The sequence below is a fragment of the Vombatus ursinus genome, unplaced genomic scaffold (genome assembly GCF_900497805.2).
Source record: "Vombatus ursinus unplaced genomic scaffold, bare-nosed wombat genome assembly UNPS02000577.1, whole genome shotgun sequence".
NCBI classification, from domain to species: Eukaryota; Metazoa; Chordata; class Mammalia; order Diprotodontia; family Vombatidae; genus Vombatus; species Vombatus ursinus.
Genome location: NW_020940355.1, coordinates 4249327 through 4269805, shown reverse-complemented (window position 1 = coordinate 4269805; position 20479 = coordinate 4249327). Strand labels below are relative to the sequence as shown.

The 20479-nt window shown below is 35.6% G+C and overlaps 1 protein-coding gene across 2 annotated transcripts in view; it reads left to right on the top strand.

The window, feature by feature from the left end:
• The window catches only part of CDKAL1 (CDK5 regulatory subunit associated protein 1 like 1), a 668649-nt gene that overhangs the window by 207775 nt on the left and 440395 nt on the right, over positions 1–20479 (top strand). The gene's annotated exons all lie outside the window — the stretch shown is intronic.

Below are 20479 nucleotides of genomic sequence, written 5' to 3'. Positions count from 1 at the left end.
GAATCCAAATGAATAAGGTGTCCTTTTAACTTGCAGTGTGGATCTGAAGTAATGTTAGATTCTCACTTTTGCTTATTGATAACCTACTTTGTTTTATTTCAGATTGCTTTAGTTGATACTATAAAACTACTACTACCACTTGAAAATATAACATGAAAGTAGAACCTAACAGAAAATAATCCCTCTCTTAATTTTAATGGTATATTAGAAATGTTTCATCTTTTGCCCTCATTCTTGATATCATCATAAACAGTAATTATTGCAGCCTGGAAATTCATAGTGGGATCAGGACAGCAGTTTTTGGTATCATAAGAACAGCCCACTCACTGGCATAACACTTTTAGTACCTCTCACTTGCTGTAAAAAATAATTTTGCTTGCCCTTTTATCCTTTTCCTTCCATCTCTTCCTTCTTATGAAGAGAGGTTTGACTTATACACTGTGTTCTGTTCCTCAGTAGTATGGTCAGTGCTATAATGTGCTTGTTTTATTGGGCCATGGCTCAATAAAACTTATTGATGAGTGTTGTTCCTAATGCAAATATACTCAGTGAAATTTATCTTTTTAATTTTTTAAAATTTTTACCCCTACTTGCCTAGTGAACTTTTAAAGCCCACTTCACAGATGTTACTTCCTCCAAAAAGCCTAAGCTATCATTTTGCGATTTTTCCTCTCTTTCACAGCTGTGTCTACATATGTTGCTTCTACTTACTCTAATGTCACTCACTTCTAACACCTTAAGATTTTCCTTTTAGCCTTATGGTTTAAATGACGCTTCTCACTCCAGTAATATTTGGATGGCCAAATCTGATGATGGCTTTGTTTCAGTTCTGCTCCTCTTTGACCACTATGCAACATTTGACACCATGGATCACCTTCCCCCCTGCATACTTCTTTCTCTGAGTTTTCATGAAATTATGGTCTTTTGGTTCATTTTCTACTTGTCTAACCACTTCTCAGTCTCTTTTGCTAGGTCTTCATTCAGGTCCTTCACACTAGGTGGGTGTTCCCTAAGCCCTTAATCTATTCTCTCTTTACATTTTCTTAGGGACCCCACCCAATTTTCCTTTGTTCATTTATTACCTCTAAGTTGACGACTTTGAGAACTGTACATCTAGTTCTAGTTCACCATTGCCAACTTTGTAGTGTGTGTTTAGAACAATTCTACGTACAACTCAAATTCACCATACCCAAAATAAAGCTCGTGGTATCTTCTCCTCTCCACCCCCATCTACTCTTCTTCCAAACTTCCCTGTTTCTTTGGTGATCACCACCATCCTTTCACTCACTTTGGAGTCATCCTCTCCTCTTCCTTTTTCCACACCCTGTGCATATATCTATTTACTTGCCAAGTATTTCTCAATTCTAACTCTACTACATGTCCTTCATCTGTCTCCTTTTTGTCTACTCACATAGATGTCTTCTAGTTCAAGCCTTCAGCACCTCTGACCAGGATAATTATAGTATCTTACTAATTAGTCATTACTTGTTCCAATTACTATTACTGAGTACTTGTTCTTGCCTCAGGTCTGTCCCTTTTCTGATCTGCCCTCAACATAGTTGCCAAAGTGATATTTCTTTAGCACTCATCTGGTCATATCATTCCCCTGCTCAATAAACTCCAGTGGTTCCCTATTGCCTCTTGTTTTAAATACAAAATCCCATTTTTGGTGGGAGCCAGGAGCCTGATATTTTGAATGGTAAATCAGTGTTGAAGTAATGGGATGCTGTCAAGAATGAGTTTTTAAAGAAATAAGTAGAAATGGTTGCAGTGAGGTGGAAAAGAACTTCTCCACAGAGACTAAGGTCAACTCATTGAGTAGCTCAGAATTTTAAAATGACATATAGAATTTCGAAATTAGAGCAAATAACAGGAAGAATATGAAAGAATATAGTACTGAAAAAGAAGTGTCAGGAATAATAAAGCACAGAAACATCTGATGCTGTTGGTTAATGTGGAATTCAGCACCCCACAGTAACCATAAATAATCATAGGAACTACCTACATTCCTTGGATTTGATTCCACCATCATCATGCCCCCAGAAAAAGCCCTTCACCAGGAAACTCACCACTCCAGTGATTGTATTAGCTTTGGTACTCACACCTCAAAAGTATCCTTAGTAGCCTCTACCTCTTCGATTGGAGGTCTGGAGGGCAGAGCAAAAGCTCCTCCCAAAGCTTCCATTTAAAGAGAGCTCCCAGTCCAGCCATTTCCTACCAGTTACACTCCTTGGATTTGACTCTACCATCATCAAACCTCTACATCTACACTATACCTCTGCTGTACACTTCCTACTTTTCAGCTTTTTGTGTATTGTCTTCCCCTGGTAGTGTGTAACCTTCTTGAGGCCAAGAACTGTCTTTCTTTTTTTATTTGTACCCCCAGCACTTAGCACAGTGCCTGGCCCATATCAGGACTTAATAAAGGTTTACTGTAATGCATTGCATTGCATTGTATTGTATTGTATTGTAAAGAAAGACAGTGAGAAAGGTGAACTATTCAACACTTACTTTTCTTCCTTTTTTCTTCCAACGTGAGGAAGAATCTTTTGACTAGAGGAAATGGAACAGGAATGAATAATACGGAGTGGAGAGAAATGTAGGAGGGGATTTCTAACCACAATTAGTGATCTTTGAAAGATGACGGAGAATACATGAGTTGTCCAAAGTTTGGAACATCATGGTTCCAATTAAAAAAAAAAGACAAAGGGTATTAAATTTGTTGTAATGAAGGAACTTGATAAATGATAGCTTCATCTAGAACAGTTCATGACAAAATAACTACTTTTTCTTTTTTCATTGATAGAATTACTAAACTAGTAGATCAGGGTAGTGCTGTAGACATACTACCTAAATTTCAGCAAATTTTTTGACAGCATTTCTCATGCTGTTGAAAAATGATCTAGGAGTTTTAATAGCCTGCAAGTTTAAGCTGATTCAGCAGTGTTGATATTGCAGTTAGGAAAGCTAATGTGATCTTAAACTACACTATGAGCTATAATATCCTGTCATACCAGTGCTAGTCCTGACGTATGTACTTTACTCTTGTCAAACCACATCTGGAGTCTTGTCTTCACATCTGAGAACAACATTATAAGAAGGACATTGAGAAGCTATATCACATTCAGGGGCACAACGAGAATGCTGAAGAGTCCTGAGCCGTGCTATACCGTGCTAAAGGTACTAGTGATAGAGAAGAGGTAATTTGGGGGTAACGTTATTGTTGTCTTTCAAAATTTTTAAGGTCTGCAATGTGGAAGTGGGAATAGACTCATTGTTTTTGACTTTGCTGGACATAAGTAGGAGCAGTGGGAGGAAGTTGTAAAGAAATAGATTTCCGTTTGGTGCAAAGAATAACTTACTAACAATTAGAGCAATCCAATGTCAAAATGGTTAGCCTTGGAAGATTTCTTCTTACTAGAGATTCTCAACAAAAGACTCAAAGACCGTTTGTTTGCAGGGTTGTAGGTCAATTTAGATTAGTTTTCTTCAGGACTCCCTTTTAAATGTGAAAATCTATGATTCTGATACTGAGAGATGTAGTCTACTCTCTCTTTTTTTTTTTTTTTGGCTTATGGTACCAACTCATTGTCAGGCAGTCAATCAACAAACAGTTATTAAGTGCCTGGTATATGCCAGACACTGTACTTTGTATACCAAGACAAACATGAAATAGTTCCTGCCCTCAAGGAGCTTACATTCTGTTGTGGGAAACTATATGTACACTAAGGTATAAAAATATATCCATGATAAATTCAAAGTTGTTTTTTTTTAATTTTTTGGTGGAAGGCAAGACTTTAGCAGGTAGAGATGAGTAGGAAAGACAATGTAAAAGTTAGCACTCATATTGAGTCTTGAAGGAAAACTGGAGGATGTGTCCCTATGACATATAGACCATGTGAATGTTTTTAGATAAATATGATGACTGTTTGTACTTTGTTATCTACTAGCTCAAATGTTAGATCAAGTACTTATAAATGAGTTGGTGATAATAATTTATTAAGTACCTACTGTGTGCCAGGCACTGTGCTAATCACTGGGAATACAAGAAGGGATGAAAGCTAGTCCTTGCCCTCAAAGAGTTCACAATCTAGTAGTTATATAGCACTTTGCAATCTGCAAAGCACTGTGCATGTTGTCTAATTGGAGCCTACAAAATCTTGTAAGGTAGATGTTATTATTCTCTCCATTTTACCGATGAGGGACCTGAAGCCAAGTTACTTTATGTAAAATGACTTGCTCAAACATCACACCACTAAAAGTCTAAGGTAGGATTTGAACCCAGGTGTCCCTTTCTCTTAGTCTAGTGCACTTACCCACTGTGCCAGCTAGCTGATAAAAGCATTTTATTATTGTCACTGTGTATGTAGCAGTGAAGTTCTTAGTCTTTCCAGGTTTTTCTGAAATCTGCCTGCTTATCATTTCTTATAGCACAATAGTATTTCATTATATTCATATACCACAACTTGTTCAGCCATTCCTCAGTTGATGGGTAGCCCCTCAGTTTCCAGTTCTTTGCCACCACAAAAAGAGCTGCTATAAATATTTTTTACATGTGTGTCTTTTTCTCTTTTATGATCTTTTTGGGGTACACACCTAGTAGTGGTATAGCTGGATCAAAGGGTATGCACAATTTTATAGCCCTTTTGACATAGTTCTAAATTAGTCAAGAGAATGGTTGGATCAGTTCACAATTCTACCAACAATGCATTGAGCTTTAATGTATTTAAATGCCCACAGTTAGAGACATTTGAGCAGCTAAATTCCCATAATGCTCATAGTACCATTTTCTCTCACTCATTACTTATAGACATGCATATCAGAGCTAGACTGACTATAAAGGTCATCTAATTCAACCCATGTATTTTACATTCAAAGTAGCAGAAACATGTTGCATTGTGTGTGTGTCTGTGTGTGTGTGTGTGTGTGTGTCTGTGTGTCTGTGTGGCAATGGTGCAAAATAAAATCATCATGGAGAAACGAGGCAAATATAAAAAAGCATGAACTATATATGCCTTTTCTGTATTTGCAGTCTCTGTCCCCAGGGGCTCTGTGGTTTATGGAAAGAATATGGCAGTTTGTGAACAGGTTGTGATAGAAATGCAATAAATGGGGGGAGGGTTCAAGGGGAGTGACCAAAAAGCCTTAAAAAAGTACACAGAAGAAAATGCAAAGAAATTCAAAACAGGTTATAAACAGGATGGTTTTGTCACTACCTTGTGGAATTTAATAGACACTTAAAACATTATATAACAGAATTTCAGTTTCATGTATAGTGCCCTTTTTTGTTCTTTGCATATGGAAGTATCTATGTTCGATGCTTGTTAAGTTCATAAAAGCAGTAATAGTTTCAAGAAAAACCCTAGAGCCGTAGTCTGAGGCTCTGAGTTCACTTTGATCAAGTCAGTGATCCTCCCTGAGTCTGTTTCTTTATGTATGCGATGGAAGTGTTGGACCTGATGATATCTAAGACTCCTTCCAAGTCTACATCCATGATCCTGTTATCCCTTCCAGTTCTAAACCTATAGTCCTGTGTAGACATCTCCTGACTCCTTATATTTTAAAGTAATTATGAGGGATTTCATCGTTGGAGGAACTGCTAGAGAGGAAACCCCCTCTCCCTGTGCAGATGAGCAGTTGTTCTGCGCTTTCTAGTCTGTAGTAGAGATTTTCCTGAATTGAATGGCAGGAAAATACAGTGCCACATAGGTAGTATATAGCAGAGGAGGGACTTGAATTCCATGCTGCTTCACTATGTTTTTCTCAGTTAAGATAATAACTAAAAGGAATTTAATTCTATTTTAAAAGAGGACATTGACAATTTATACTTTGTTTCAAAATTAAAACATAGTGGTTCTATGTTTGATTGAACATCCTGGTACTCCATTAGTCCAGCTACAATATGACTATTGATAATAAATTCACATTTACATAATAATTTAGAGTTTAAAATTTTAAAAATTTAAACGTTCCTATGAGGTAGATAGTACATCTATTTCCTTTGTTTTATGGGTGAGGAAACTGATGCCCAGAGATGTTCAGTGACTTCTCTAGAGTTATAATGAGTATCAGAACCACAATGTTGTTGTCTGACTTAAAGTCCTGTGAATGCCACATTGACCTTTTCTTTGGTCAAATTTAGGAAGAGAAAAATTTTGAGTGTGAATGAGAGCAAATTATTTTTAGTTAAAGTTGTCATGTGATAATTTTATTAGTAGTTTTGTGATTTAAAATTTTTTTTTCTAAGACTAAAAATATTCCCTTTGCTTAATGACATTGGGGTATAAGAATAGAATATTATAACAGTAATTATAGTAAAGAAAACATGTCACAGTAGCAATTGCTGTTTTGTGTTAGCTAAATGAAATTGAAACTAACCCATAGAAGGTAGATCTTAATGTCACCATGTCACATAACTGAACTAAAGAAAATAAAAGGAAATTAGATTTTTTTTGCTACCAATGAGATTAAAATTATAACTGGAGAATAGACAAAGAAGATTTGAAGAATGTCACTGAGCTATTCTAATGCTTATCCTTATCCTTATCCACAAATTGGAAAAATAACATTTATCCTACCTACTTCAAGACACTTTTGAGTGTCCAGTTATGTAGTGTATTTATAGCTCATATGAAGCATCATATAAATGCACACCATTAATGTGGTTATTATGAATGAAACTGCATCAAGAAGCATTTATTAAGTCCCTACTATGTGTCAAACACTGATTAAGGATAATTAAGGATGCAAAGAAGGCAGAAAACAGCTCTTACTCTCAAGGAGCTCACATTCTTATAGGGAGAAAACATGCAAATAACCATGTACTAATGATATAAATAGGAGAATTTGGAAAGAATCTTAGAGGGAAGGTATTAGCTTTAAGAGAGATGGGAAAGGCATCTTGTAGAACATGAGATTTTATCTGGAGCTCAAAGGAACCAGAAAGAGATGAGGTAGGATATAATTCCCGTCATGGGCAGTAGCGGAGATGGAATGTTTTGTGCAAGAAACAGCAAAAAGTCCAGTATCATTGGATCTCATGGTGGAGGAGGGGAGTGAGCAAGGTCTAAGAAGACTGGAAAGGTAGGAGGGAGCCAGATTAGAAACAATTTATTATACTGGCTTTTATTAACTAGCATCTTATTTGTATTTCAAAACTCAGCATCACAAATCTCCAAAATAGTGGGGAAAGGAATAATGATGATTACACATCTTTTAGGTAGAGTAGCATTCAGAAAAAAAAGCTGAGTTGATGAACTAGTTTTTTAAATGTTCACATCCCATGACAGCATGTAGAAGATAAATGTTTTTCATATTAAGAAATTAGCTTCTTTAAAGTAGGATGTGGTGATTTCTAATCTATTTTTCCATTCATTCTAATGGAAAAAATGGTCCTTGTTTGAGTTTTAACATTTTTGATCAATATCCCCTTTATTTTGTGAAACCCACAGCCTTTCCTGGAGATCTGTGGGATGGGACCAGGAAGAAAGCATTTCAAAAGTTCAAATATGGTGCTGGACTGGCTAATTGAGTGGACAATTAGTTTAAAAAATGCAGATGGTCAGTTAACAGAGATGATGTTTATAAATAAAATTGCTATGTATGTAATTCATATTTAACTTATATTTCTAAATAATAAAGTTTTTAAGTACACAGTTAATATGCAACCTCAAAAAACCCAGAAAAGTTCCAAACCAAACCATAGGAAAGGAAATTGTTTCCCCCTGTAAGTAGAAAACACATGACCATGCAATCATTCCTAATTAGCAACTACACAAAAATATAAATACAAACAAATCATTTCCAGGAATACAGTTGAGATATATGAATCTGTTTAAGTAATTTACTTAATTATTTTGATAAGAAGTTCTACAAAGAGAAGGAAAAAAAGTGGTTATGAGATGGAGACCAGTGTTTAAAGAATGCATGATAATAATAATCTGCTTGTGGCTGAAGACGTGTTGTACGGGTAGAAATCTTTTTCCTTCAGAACCATGATAGGTAGGATTATAGTTTTCAATGCAGTGAAATTATTTGAGCCTATTCATTTTTCCCTTTCAACCAGAGATATTATCTTCATCTCTGTTCACTGTTTTGTTTTGTGTTGTTTCAATCGTGTCTGAATTTTCATAACTCCATTTAGGATTTTCTTGGCAAAGATACTGGAGTGGTTTGCTATTTCCTTCTCCAGGTCATTTTACATATGAGGAGAATGAGGCAAACAGGGTTAAGTGACTTGCCCAAGGCCACATAGCTAGTAAGTGTCTGAGGCCAGATTTGAACTCAGTCCTCTAACTCCAGGGCTAGCACTCTATCTACTGCATTACCCAGTTGACCTGTCCACTGTTTAACCTCTGTATATTTTTTATGTGCATAGTTGTTTGAAAGTTGCCTTTCTCAATAGAATGTGAGCTCCGTAAGGGCAAAGACTTTTGACTTTTTTCTTTTTTCTTTTTTTTTGCCTTTCTTCTTATATCCCCAGGGCTTAACATAATGCCGGGCACACAGCAGTTACTTCATAAAGATTTGTTAACTTGACCTGATATAAATAATAAGCTTTTTTAGGGTAGGAAGCATTTTTTTATATTCTATAACCCTACTGTCTGAGCTGTGCAATGCTGTGCCCCTTGGATATATAAACTTTAATTCTTTTAATTCATTTCTACATATTCTTACATCATGAGTGCATTAGCTCCTATGGGTTTAATTATCAGTCTTTATGCAGGTGACTTACAAATCAATATATCCAGCCCCAGACTCACTCCTGAGTTGTAGTTCCACATCACCACTTGCTTAATGGACATTTCAAACTGGATGGTAAGGAGACATCTCAGTCAACATTTTTGAAACACAACTCATTTATCTTTTCCTCCTCTATTGAACTTACTTTTTTTTTTTTGCAAGAGCACTGCCACATTTCTAATTTCTCACATTTGTGACCCAGTTATAATCCTTGTTTCCTCACTTTCACAGTATATATCCGTTCAGTTGCTAGATATTTCCATTTCCACCTCCACCATATCTCTTATAGTACAGCTCCTTACTACTGATGCAATTACCACTGTCACTCAGAGCCTCAGCACTACCCTCTTGTATCATTGTAGTAGTCTTCTATTTGTTCTCCTGGCCTCAAGGTTCTCCCCAACCAGGTCATCCTCCAAAGGGAATCTAATGTATCGCTGCCTTATTTTTCACTGGTGGTTTACTGCCTTTGGGATAAAATGTAAACCTCTCACTTGTCACTTCAAGCTCTTTACAATCTGGCCTCCAGCCTGCCTTTCCATTCTCATACATTGCTTCCCTTTCCATACTCTACAGTCCTAAGTGGCCTGATTTCTCTTTCTCATGCAAGATACTCTACCAGGCTGCCTGTTCTGTGCCTTTTCACAGGTTGTCTCTTTTCTTAGAATTCATTCCCTTCTCACCTCTGGCTTTTAGAATTCCTTTCTTCAGAATTTAGTTCCAGCAGCACTCTAGTAATCCCCCAGATGCTAGTACATTTTGTTCCCAAACTACTATGTAGTTTGTATATTATTTTGTATATAGTCTAAATGTATTTATATATGTACATGTTGTCTCTCCTGATATAATTTTAGATCTTTGGAGCAATGGCTGCTTCATATTTGTCCCTGTATACTAAGCACCTCACACAGTTCTTGGCACATAATAGATGTTTTTTAAATTCTTGTTGATTAATTGACTGAAGTTTTTCCAGGTGAATCTTAAAAGAATTGCCTAAATTAGTTAGTCTGATACACTTGTACTTAGAAAAGTTTTAAAAATTATCTTCCCAGTTGTTCTCTCCTCATATTTAGGTATGGTCCTGTGAAGTCAGTTGTACTTAGGCTCTCTAGTGGGAGTGGAAAATTTACTTATTATAGAAGAGTTAAGAGCTTGGAGTCAGTTTTCTGTGCCTTCAAAAAAAAAATTGTTTCCCATTCATCTCATCAAAAAATGTTTGTGTTGCCCAGACTTTAATTAAATATAATTGGTTTCATATGTGTTTGTGAATGAAGTCTTCTCATAGTGTCATAGTTTTTCCAATACAAGAATAATATACACACATATAACTTTTATTTTTAAAATGCCTTTGCTTTAATTTTAGCACAGCTCAGCATGATAGCATAATTTGTTCTTATATTTTGTGATCTTGACAAAGCAGAATGTTTTGTTTGATTTTTTTAATGATAGCATTGGCACATATGTGTGGGATCTCCCATTACTGGTTTAAATATTCTTTGTGGAATGTCTATATTTCTGTACATTTATTAAAATTAACAGGCAAGGGCATTTTGTCAATAGTTTCTGGTTTTAATGTTGCCTGTAGATTCATGACTTATAATGTTAACTGGATATCTTAATTTTGTTTCTCTCATTATTTGATGGGCTACTGTTAAAGTAACATGTGGAGTTCCAATAAGCATTATTTATAGGAGATACACTGCCCTCAAGGAATATTTATTTCTCTTACAAAGCACTTTTTTTTGTTCTATCACTTTTCTTGGGGGAAGCATAAATTGTCTGAAATGGGCATGACTTAGTATTACAATGTTGGAATGTTTAGCCCACCATTATTCTCCTTCCAAATGTCATTTTTCTATGCATGTTTTTAAAGCTCTGAGAATAATATATACTGCTTTGGGGCCAATAACATCGTAATTGAAGGTTTTTCCAAATTAGACTTTTTGTTATAAAATGCCAGTCTAGGTTAGTTAATTACCAAGGGCTTTGATGTGTACCTTCCTGTTATATAAATATATTTATGTAAATATACTGGTTTATTTAATTTTCCATATTTTTATTTTAAAAGATGATGTGTTCTATTTCATTTTATTATAACTTTAGTTATTAATTTATATTTAGCTAGTGGAGATGGTTGGATCAAGTGAAGTTTTTTTTTTTAAAAGATGGAGAGACATGGGCATGTTTTATAGGCATTGAGAAGGAGCCCTTACATAGGGAGAATTTTAAGATTTGAAAGACAGTGGGCTGGATGGAGGAGGCAGTGTGCTGGAGAAATATAATGAGATCAAAGATACATTTATGAGTCTTTGCCTTGGCAAAGATGGCCACATCTTCCCGGGTGACAAGGGTAAAGGAGCATATAGTGGGAAAAGATGTCTGAGTGATTTGAGATGAGCAGGATGGGAGAACATGTTACTTGAATGGTCTTAATTTTTCAGTGAAGTATGACACTAGGTCCTCAACTAAGAGGGTCAACTGAGATTAAATAATATGTTTGTAGTAGACCCAGTTAGCAGAGTTTGGTGATTTTCCTGTTGCTCCATTCAACAGCATGTCAGTAGTCATGTAGGCAATAGATAGGGAGAATGGACAGTTATGTGGTGCAGTGGTTAGAGCTTTGGACCTTTAGTCAGGAAGACTAATCTTGAGTTCAAATCTGGCCTCAGACACTTGTGTGGCCCTGGGAAAGTCACTTAATGCTGTCTACCTCAGTTTCCTCATTTGTAAAGTGAGTTGGAGAAGGAAATGGCAAACCACTCCAGTATCTTTGCCAAGAAGATACTAAGTGGGGTCATGAAGAGTCAGGCACCACGATTTTGATATATCAAGGCATAATTGATGATAGAACCACAGGCAGGAGAAATTCAAATATAGAGGACAGTGTAGAGTTTAACTGATTCACCAAGGGATTGAGACAAGGAAGGGAGGAAAGTTTAGCCATTTTCTAGGAAAGTCCTGGAAAAGAGCTGAGAATGTAGGGATTGTAAATCATAGTCAGGTTGAAGAATAGAGTTAGATAATTCTTTTAACAAATTTTGACCAGAATGGAGGAGAAAGAGCTTTATCTTTTTCATAATTTTTCTACTTTTGCCATTTATTTAATCCTACACCCCCACCACACTCCTTTACCCCTGTGTTTCCTTGAATATGTAATCTTTTCTTTTCCCCTGGCATTTTCCCCTCCACCTACAAATACACTCAAATTTACCCTTATGTTTAAGTATTTCAGTTGCTACATAGTCTTAAGAGTTTGAATATTCTCCCAGTGGTACGGATCATAATCTAGCCAGGCCCTTTTAATCCCTTAATTGTTGTTTTTGTCTTTCTGTAAACCTTCTATAGGTCATCTACTCAATGTTTTGTAGGCTTTCTTATAGTCATTTTAATATGATATTGATAACAGCTGTTGTCCTTCATTCTTATTATGTAATAGACCTATCCCCTTTTCCACACATGTATGTCTATGTTGATGTCTTCTTGTGCACAGGCCATGATAATATCCTGAAAGTCTGCTTATACCTACCACTGGCTGCTCTTGGGATTATTTCCTCTGAGATCAGATGGCTTATGATTTGTAGCAGTATAGCATATCTGGGAGTGTTACTGGTATTGTTTTAAAAGGCATATAGTGAGTAGCTTAGGATCATTGAGAACACTATACAGTTTGCATGTAATCTTTCCAGAAGAATTTCCAAGTTTAGTCAGCTCCCAAAAAAGGTATCTACATATAAATCTTAAACCTTCAGACTCCCTTAAATTACCGCTGCATCTCCTTTTAGTTATCAAACTTCTTGAAAATATAGGAGCACTTTGCTATCTGTACTTCTTCACTACTGAATTACTTTCCAGTGTCTTATATTTATTTCTGACTCCACCATTGTGTTGGACTTTAGTTAATAACCTCTTGTTTTCAAATTTGCTAGCGTTTACCCTGTCCTGTTCCTTGCCTGCTGCAGCTGTTGAGTGCTTTCTGCCTTCAAGTCTAGTTCCTGTAGTTTTCTTTCTTCTCTGCTTTGTCTCTCCTGCCTCTCATCCTATTTTTTTTTAAGATTTCTCCCACCCCACCTTTTTTTCTTGTGCCTCTTCTTTTCTCTCCACAAATATTCCCTGTTTCATTGACTATTACAATCCAATCCAAAAATCATTTCACTCTGCATTTTCACTCAGATTTCCTGTACTTTTCTTTCTCAAAGTAGCATGATGTTTACCTTTAAAAACCTTCTTTTTATCTTTTCCGTTTTTAGCTTCTCACATAGGAACTGCTAAGTCTATACTTTGTTCTTCAGATGATTCCTTTTTCTAGCATAAATTTTCAGTATTTATGATTTTTTCTTTGGTGACCAACATATTAAAAATGATGGGCCATGAATTCCTAGATATTTTTCACAATCATTTTTTTGAATTCCTCATGTTGTCAGCACAGAGCATTGTTTTATTTGATCCTTAGTTAAGACTTGTTTTTTGAAAATGTTGTGGACATTTTAAATATCTTTAGTATCAATATATAGAATTGTTTAAAGAGGCTACTCATTTTATCTTTCATGACATATACAGACAATATACTAGATTACCATTCATTCCTTTGTGGTCTTTATGTAGGAATAGTGTGATTCCCATTGTCATCAATATGTCTCTTATTTTTCTACCTTAGGCGTATATTTTCCTGCCTTAGGCGTATATTTTCCCTTGTGATCAGTTGAGCAGTTATTTAGTGTTCATTTGAGATAGGACTAAAGAATAAAGAAAACAGATTAAGGCTGAAGTAAGATAAAACAAAAACTATTGTGATAGACATTGGACAATATTCAGTGTCTATCGCTTTATTACTTTTTCTGTTTAAATTAAGGTTCTTTTTTCTCTTTTGATTTCCTTCTGTGATTTTCCTTATTGATATTCCCCCTCATTGTCTATATTCAATCAGTTTCCAAGTCTCCCTGATTGTACCATCACTCCTGTCCTCATGTCTCTCTCCAGGTTTCACAAGACCAACACATATGTTCAGTAATTAGTCTCCATTGCTAAACAATATAAGTACTGTTATCCTTTCTGTATCATGGGGATCAAGGGTGTGGTGCTCCGCCACACTGTGGAAAATCAATGTAAAATTTTTTTGCCCACCCTTCTTGCCGGAGAAGAAGTCTGAATTATTATGGTATTAAAAGATAAAATATGTTGATATTAGGCAATACTATACATATCATTTCTGAGTTTCTAAACCTTTTCTGTGTCTGCTGGCATTTGTGTGTTGTCTGTAGCTTCTGCAAAACTTTCCAAAATTTCCATTTAATTTCTTATGCTGACCTGTGATATATCAAAACTTCGATGGGGAAAGTTGTAATGTGGAAGGGATAACTGTGGTCTTCTGATTTGTCTCACTGCCTCCAGTTTTCCCTTCTGTAATATGTTCTCCACACAGCTACCAGTTGATGTTTATAAATATATCTTTCCATCTTCAGCCTACTTACCACTTTAGGAAAAGCAATTCATTCTGTGACAGGCTCCTATCTAGGATTATGTAGTATGTACATATATATAGTATATATTAATATCCTAACTACTAGTTATTAGTATATTATTTCATATGATATATGTTATGATATTACAGACATATGTTATATATTAGGCATATTTGTTTTGTTGAAATATAGTCAGTTGTGAAGATGAATTTACTTTTTGACAGCTATTATAGACTTCTTTGTCCGTGTGTATTTAACTGTTTTTTACTGAGTTCCTGGAGCTTGTACTACCTTTTCCACAGTTGTCTTTTATTTCTTTTTTGCTTTTTTTTTAATCCCTCTCACTGATAAATCTACTCTCAGTTAAAAAAAAAAAGCACAACAAAACAAACACAATCTTCATAATAAATAAATATAAGAAAGTGAAATAGTGCAATAAATCCAGATATTTACAACATCCAAAAATGCATGACTCCTACATCTTGATATATTCCTTTCCTCTTTGAAGGTGAGGAGCATTGTTTCTTCATTTGTCAATCCATGCATTGACCAAACGTTTTAAGTCTTTCAGAGTTTAAAAAATACAATTCTGTTGTTATTTTTAAAGTTGTTTTCCTTTCTTATGTTGTCATTATATAAATTTTTCTCCTAGTTCTGCTTACTTTACTGTATATCAGTTCATATAGGTCATCCCAGTTGCAATAACACTGCCATTTTCCTTGTCTGTTGTATGTTTTATAATAATCTTGGGTGGTATAGTGGCAAAAGTGCTAGTGTGAGAACCAAGAGACATGCATCCCCACATGTAAAGTGGGGATACTATTTGCCCTACATTACTCATAGCATTGTGGTTGTCATCAGGGTGGGTTTGGAGGAGGTACTTTGTAAACCACAGAGTACCCTTGAAATGTGAGTTGCTATTGCCAATCAATTACTAGGAAGTTATTCAGTGTTTCTGTATACCCAACACTGTGGCCAAATACCCCGGGGGTAGGGGGTTTACAAAGGGTGGAAAAGCCTTTCTAATCATGGTGGTTAAGATGGTGAGGGGACTGCACAGTATGCTAGATGATGATCATTTAAAGGAATGTGGGGATGTTTAGCCTCGAGAAGAGACTAGGGTAAGACATGATGGCTGCCTTTAAGTATTTGAAAATTAGTCCTTTCACTTGTTGTTTGGTTGTTTTTCAGTTATGCCTGGCTCTTTGTGACCTCATTTAGGGTTTTCTTGGCAGAGATCCTGGAGTGGTTTGCCATTTCCTTCTCCAGATCATTTTACAGATGAGGAAACTGAAGCAAACGGTGAAGTGATTTGCCCAGGATCACACAGCTAGTAAATGTCTGAGGCCAAATTTGAATTCAGGAAGAGGAATCTTCCTGACTCCAGGCCCAGCACTCTAACCACTGAGCCTCCTAGCTCCTCACATGCTCCTGTCATACCTTACTCTATCTCCCATCTTTGTGGCTTTACACTGAATTTCCTCTAGACCTAGAATATACCCCTAACTCAACTCCCCCTTTCTTGATCCCCACAGCTGCTAGTGCCCTCCCTATTTTGTATTTAACTATGTTGTATTTATTTTGTACATGCTTTTGTATATGTGTTTGTTGTCTCTACGTGTAGAATATTGTAATGCTCACAGATGAAAAATCCTTAAGGGCAGGATGTTTCACATGTGGGCCTTTGTGCTTTCGGTGCCTACCATAGTGTCTACTAAATAGTAGGTATTCATAAATGCTTCTTGTTTCTTGACAGCATTACATCAGGAACATTTTTTTTTGCTAGCAATGTGGAAGCTATACTAAATGTATTGGAGGCAAGAAGAATATTAGAAAAATTGCCTTTTGGGTAACCAGTCCTTTTGTTTTTTCATAAATTGAATTATTAGACCTGAAGATATATATTAATAGTTTGATGTTATTTTGGAAAGAGGTAGATAGCCAGTGAAGTGTTCCTTGGATCTGTGCTCTGCCCTCTGTTGTTCAGTATTGTTTAATCAATGATTTGGATTAAGACATAGATGGCATTTTATTAAATTTTTATTATTTTTATTATTATTATTATATTATTATTATAATATTATTATAGTATTAAAATTTCAGATCACTCAAAGCTAGGACTGACAGCAAACATTGGGTGAGAATCAGGATCCAAAAAATTCTTGACAGATTTGAACAGAGGCTTGAATATAATAAGATGAGATCTAATTTAAAAGTAAAGTCTTATACATGGGATAAAAAAAATCAACTTTACAAGTACAAGTAAGGATAATAACATTTAGTATATCTCAAAAAATATGGGTATATAGTTAGACTTCAAGCTCGATGAGTCTACATTATATTCAGCTCAATCATTTTTTCAGTCATGTCCAATTCTTCATGACCCCATTTGGGGTTTTCCTGGAAAAGATGCCGGAGTGGTTTTCCATTTCCTTCTGTAGCTCATTTTACAGATGAAGAAACTGAGGCAAAGAGGGTTAAGTGACTTGCCAAGGATTGTAACTAGCTAGTAAGTGTCTGAAGCCAGATTTGTACTCAGGAAGATGAGTCTTTATCTAGCTGCCATCTAGCTGCCCTCTCCGTTATGTTCTGACAGCCCAAAATGCTAATGTGATTTTGAACTGCACTGAATAAGGAATAGTGTCTCGGACTAGGAAGATGTAATAATTTTGCTCCACTCTAACCCAGACAGATCCCATATGTAATATTTTGCTCAGTTTAGGGAACTGTTTTTAGGGAATGGCCTTTATAAGATAGATATCATGCAGAGAATGGTAACTAGGAGTACTAAAGGCCTCAATTTTATGTCATAAGAGTATTGTTTGAAGGAAGTAGTAATGTTTAACTTAGAAAAAGAAAACATTCACAAAGTAGACTTGATAGCTCTCTTTAGGTAAATAGTTGTCATGGGAAAGAAAGCTTTGTTTTCTTCTATTTGGTACCAGAGGGAAGTACCAGCTGCAGCGATTGCAAAGTTGTAAAAGAGGAAACTTTAGGCTTGTTATGAAGAAAAGCATCCTAACAATTGGAATTACCTAAAACTGGAATGGACAGCGAGGTGGCACAGTGGATAGGCCTCTGGGCCTAGAGTCAAGAAGACTCATTTTCATGAGTTCAAATCTGGCTTCAGTCACTTAATAGCAGTGTGACCCTGGGGAAGTCTGTTTGCCTCAGTTTTCTCCTCTGTAAAATGTGTTTTTTGGAGGAAATGTCAAATCACTCCAATATCTTCACCAAGAAAACCCCAAATGGGTCTTACAAAGGGTCAGACACGACTGAAATGATTGAACCACAACAACAAAATTCTGGAATAGGCCCACAGGGTAGTGGGCTACCCTTCATTGGAGGCCTTCAAGCAAAGGTTAGGTGACCACTTGCAGATCAGACTTTTCTGAAGTATGGGCTGGCAGAGTAATCTAATTTTGAAATTATGTGATACTATCTTAGAGGAAATAATGGTGTCTAAAATTAGATTTTCAAACATCTTGAAAATTATTAATGAGGAACCAGTGACACTGAGTAATCTGATATTTTATTTTTTATAATGTGTAACTGAAATTATTTGCATTCTGAGTACTCGTCCTCTTTATAAGTAATTTTAACCCAAATTGCATACATGTGTGTATGCATGTGGGTATGATTTGTACTTATGCATGTGGAAGACTTATGAACCTATGCTAGGGCTCTCCCTCTTAAACGTCTTTAATTTTATTAATTTGTGTATATTTATATTTATTCACCTTTTCTTGTGTTGTGTATTTTACATATATATACATAAATATGTATATGTTATACATATATATACATAAATATGTATATGTTATACATACATATATAGACGGGCAGATAAGCAAACTGACATGTAGTGAGGCAGCTAGGTGGTGCAGTAATAAAGCACTGGGCATGGAATCAGGAAGACCTGAGTTGAAATGCGGTTAGCCATATGTCCTTAGGCAAGTCACTTTTTGTCTCAGTTTCCTTAACTGTGAAATGAGGATATAAACACTTACCTACCTCCCAGGATTGTTGTCAAGTTCAAATGAGATAATATTTGTAAAGCTAGAATGTGTATGTATGTGCATCTATTTACTTTTCTCCCTACCAAACTATAAGACCCTCATAAGTAGGGACTGTTCTGTTCTTTGTTCCTATACTCCCAGTATCTGGTATAGTGCTTGACATATAATAAACACTTGTTGCTTACAAATACTTGTTGATTTTTTCATTTATTAATGTGCTGTGGGTGGAAGAAGCTAGGGACAACAATGAAGATAAGAGGCCATACTCTTAAGCTCACAGTGTACAAAGGAAATAATTCCTCAAATACCAAATATATTTTTTCTCTTGATGGTGTAGTAAGGTACCAGAGATGAGATGTGAGTAGCAGGATGAAGCTCTGTAGTTGGTTTTCCTCTTTGCTCTCATATTCATTTTATCATAGGTATCATTAGCTGTAATTCTCGATCTGTGTAGAGAACAATTTTTTAAAAATGGATTGTGTTATATATGTGTGGTATGTGTATGTATTTTTTTTTAATTTTAACATAGATAATACTCATAGATAATACTTCATCAATGATTTTAGGATCTGTAAATCAGAGTGAAACATTGGTGTTCCACAGCTTGTAAAAACCACAGTATTTTTTATCAGAGGGAAAGCAAAAAATTGTTTACAGTGGAAAGCATAACAAAATCTGTGATCTTTTTGCCTGAGGACTCTTTCCAAAACAACTTACTGTAACACACATCTAAGGTCGGTATTTCCTAATTAAGAGTATTCATCTGGAGCTCTGACGACACAGTAATCCCTCATTTAAGCATTCTTTCTATAATAGAGTGTATATTTAAAATTATGAATTTGTTACCTGGGGGCAGACTTTGATTTCCAGTATTTTAAAGTGCAAAGATTTTTATGTGTACTTTTTTTTTTATAATTTTTAGGTTTTTATCCCAAAACCTAATCCAAGTTAAGAAAGATTTAAAAATCCGCACAGCTTTTTGCTAATTTATGTTACCAAAATAACAATATATACAAGATGTTGTAGACCTGAAAAAGCTGAAACATATTTGTATTGGTAGTTTATAGTGGGGATTTCTACCATGTGTTGCATACAGAAATGTTTTCTACTGGATCTACCTTTTCAAAAATTTAGGATTTTCTAGATTTACTCTTCACCTGTCCTTTATAAAATCCCATCTCTGTTTGTCTTATTTTTTGTTCTATTACCAGTTATTTAGGAGTATGATTTAGATTTAAGAATTCTGTCATGGCAAACAACTTACCAAATCTTATTGTTTGTACCTCTGCAACATCTTTTATATTTGACTTATCTGTTATCTTAGACTAGGCTCTTAATAACCTGTCTCCCTAACCCAGTTCTGCCTCCTCCAATATTTCCTACGTTTTCCTGGCTCATCATCTTTCTAAGTGATTTTCTCATTACTTCAGATCCTTCAGTGGCTTTCTATTGCTTTCAAATAAAGTCCAAACTATATATCTGGGTATCCAAGATTTTGCACTATCCCACTTTACTAGTCATATCCACATCCTACTTCTCCATACATAAACATTTTTTTGATGTGACTCTTACTTTATTTTGCTTAAAAAGATTCATAAGCATTTTTTTTTATCCTGCCTCTCTGTGTCCTCCACCGGGGGAAAAACAAAACAAAACAACAAAAAAACACCCTCAAATCCTTATAACAAATATGCATAGACAAGCAACAATTCTCACATTTTTTGTTCAGTTGTTTTTCAGTTGTGTCTGACTTTTCATGGCCCCCATTTGGGGTTTTCTTGAGTGGAGTGGTTTGTCATTTCTTTTTCCAGCTCATTTTACAGGTGAGGAAACTAAGGCAAACAGGGGTTAAGTGACTTTCCCAGTATCACACAGGTAGTAATTGTCTGGGGCCAGATTTGAACTCAAGAAGCTGAGTCTTCCTGATTCCAAATCCAGTGCTCTATCCACTTTGCCACCCAGCTGCCCCAGTTCCCACATTCGCAATGTCCAAAAACAGGTATTTCATTCTGCTTCTCTAGTCCATCAGTTTTGTGAGGACATGAATAACATGATTCATCTTTTTGCCATAATTACTGTTGATCATTGCATAGATAAGAGTTTCTTTAGACTTTCAAAACTGTCTTTACAATGTTATTGTAAAAATGGTTCTTCTATCTGTGCTCACTTCAGTCTGAAATAATTCATACATTCCAAGTTCCTCTGAAACCACCCCTTTTAAAATCTTATGGCATAATAGTATTCCATTACTTTCATATG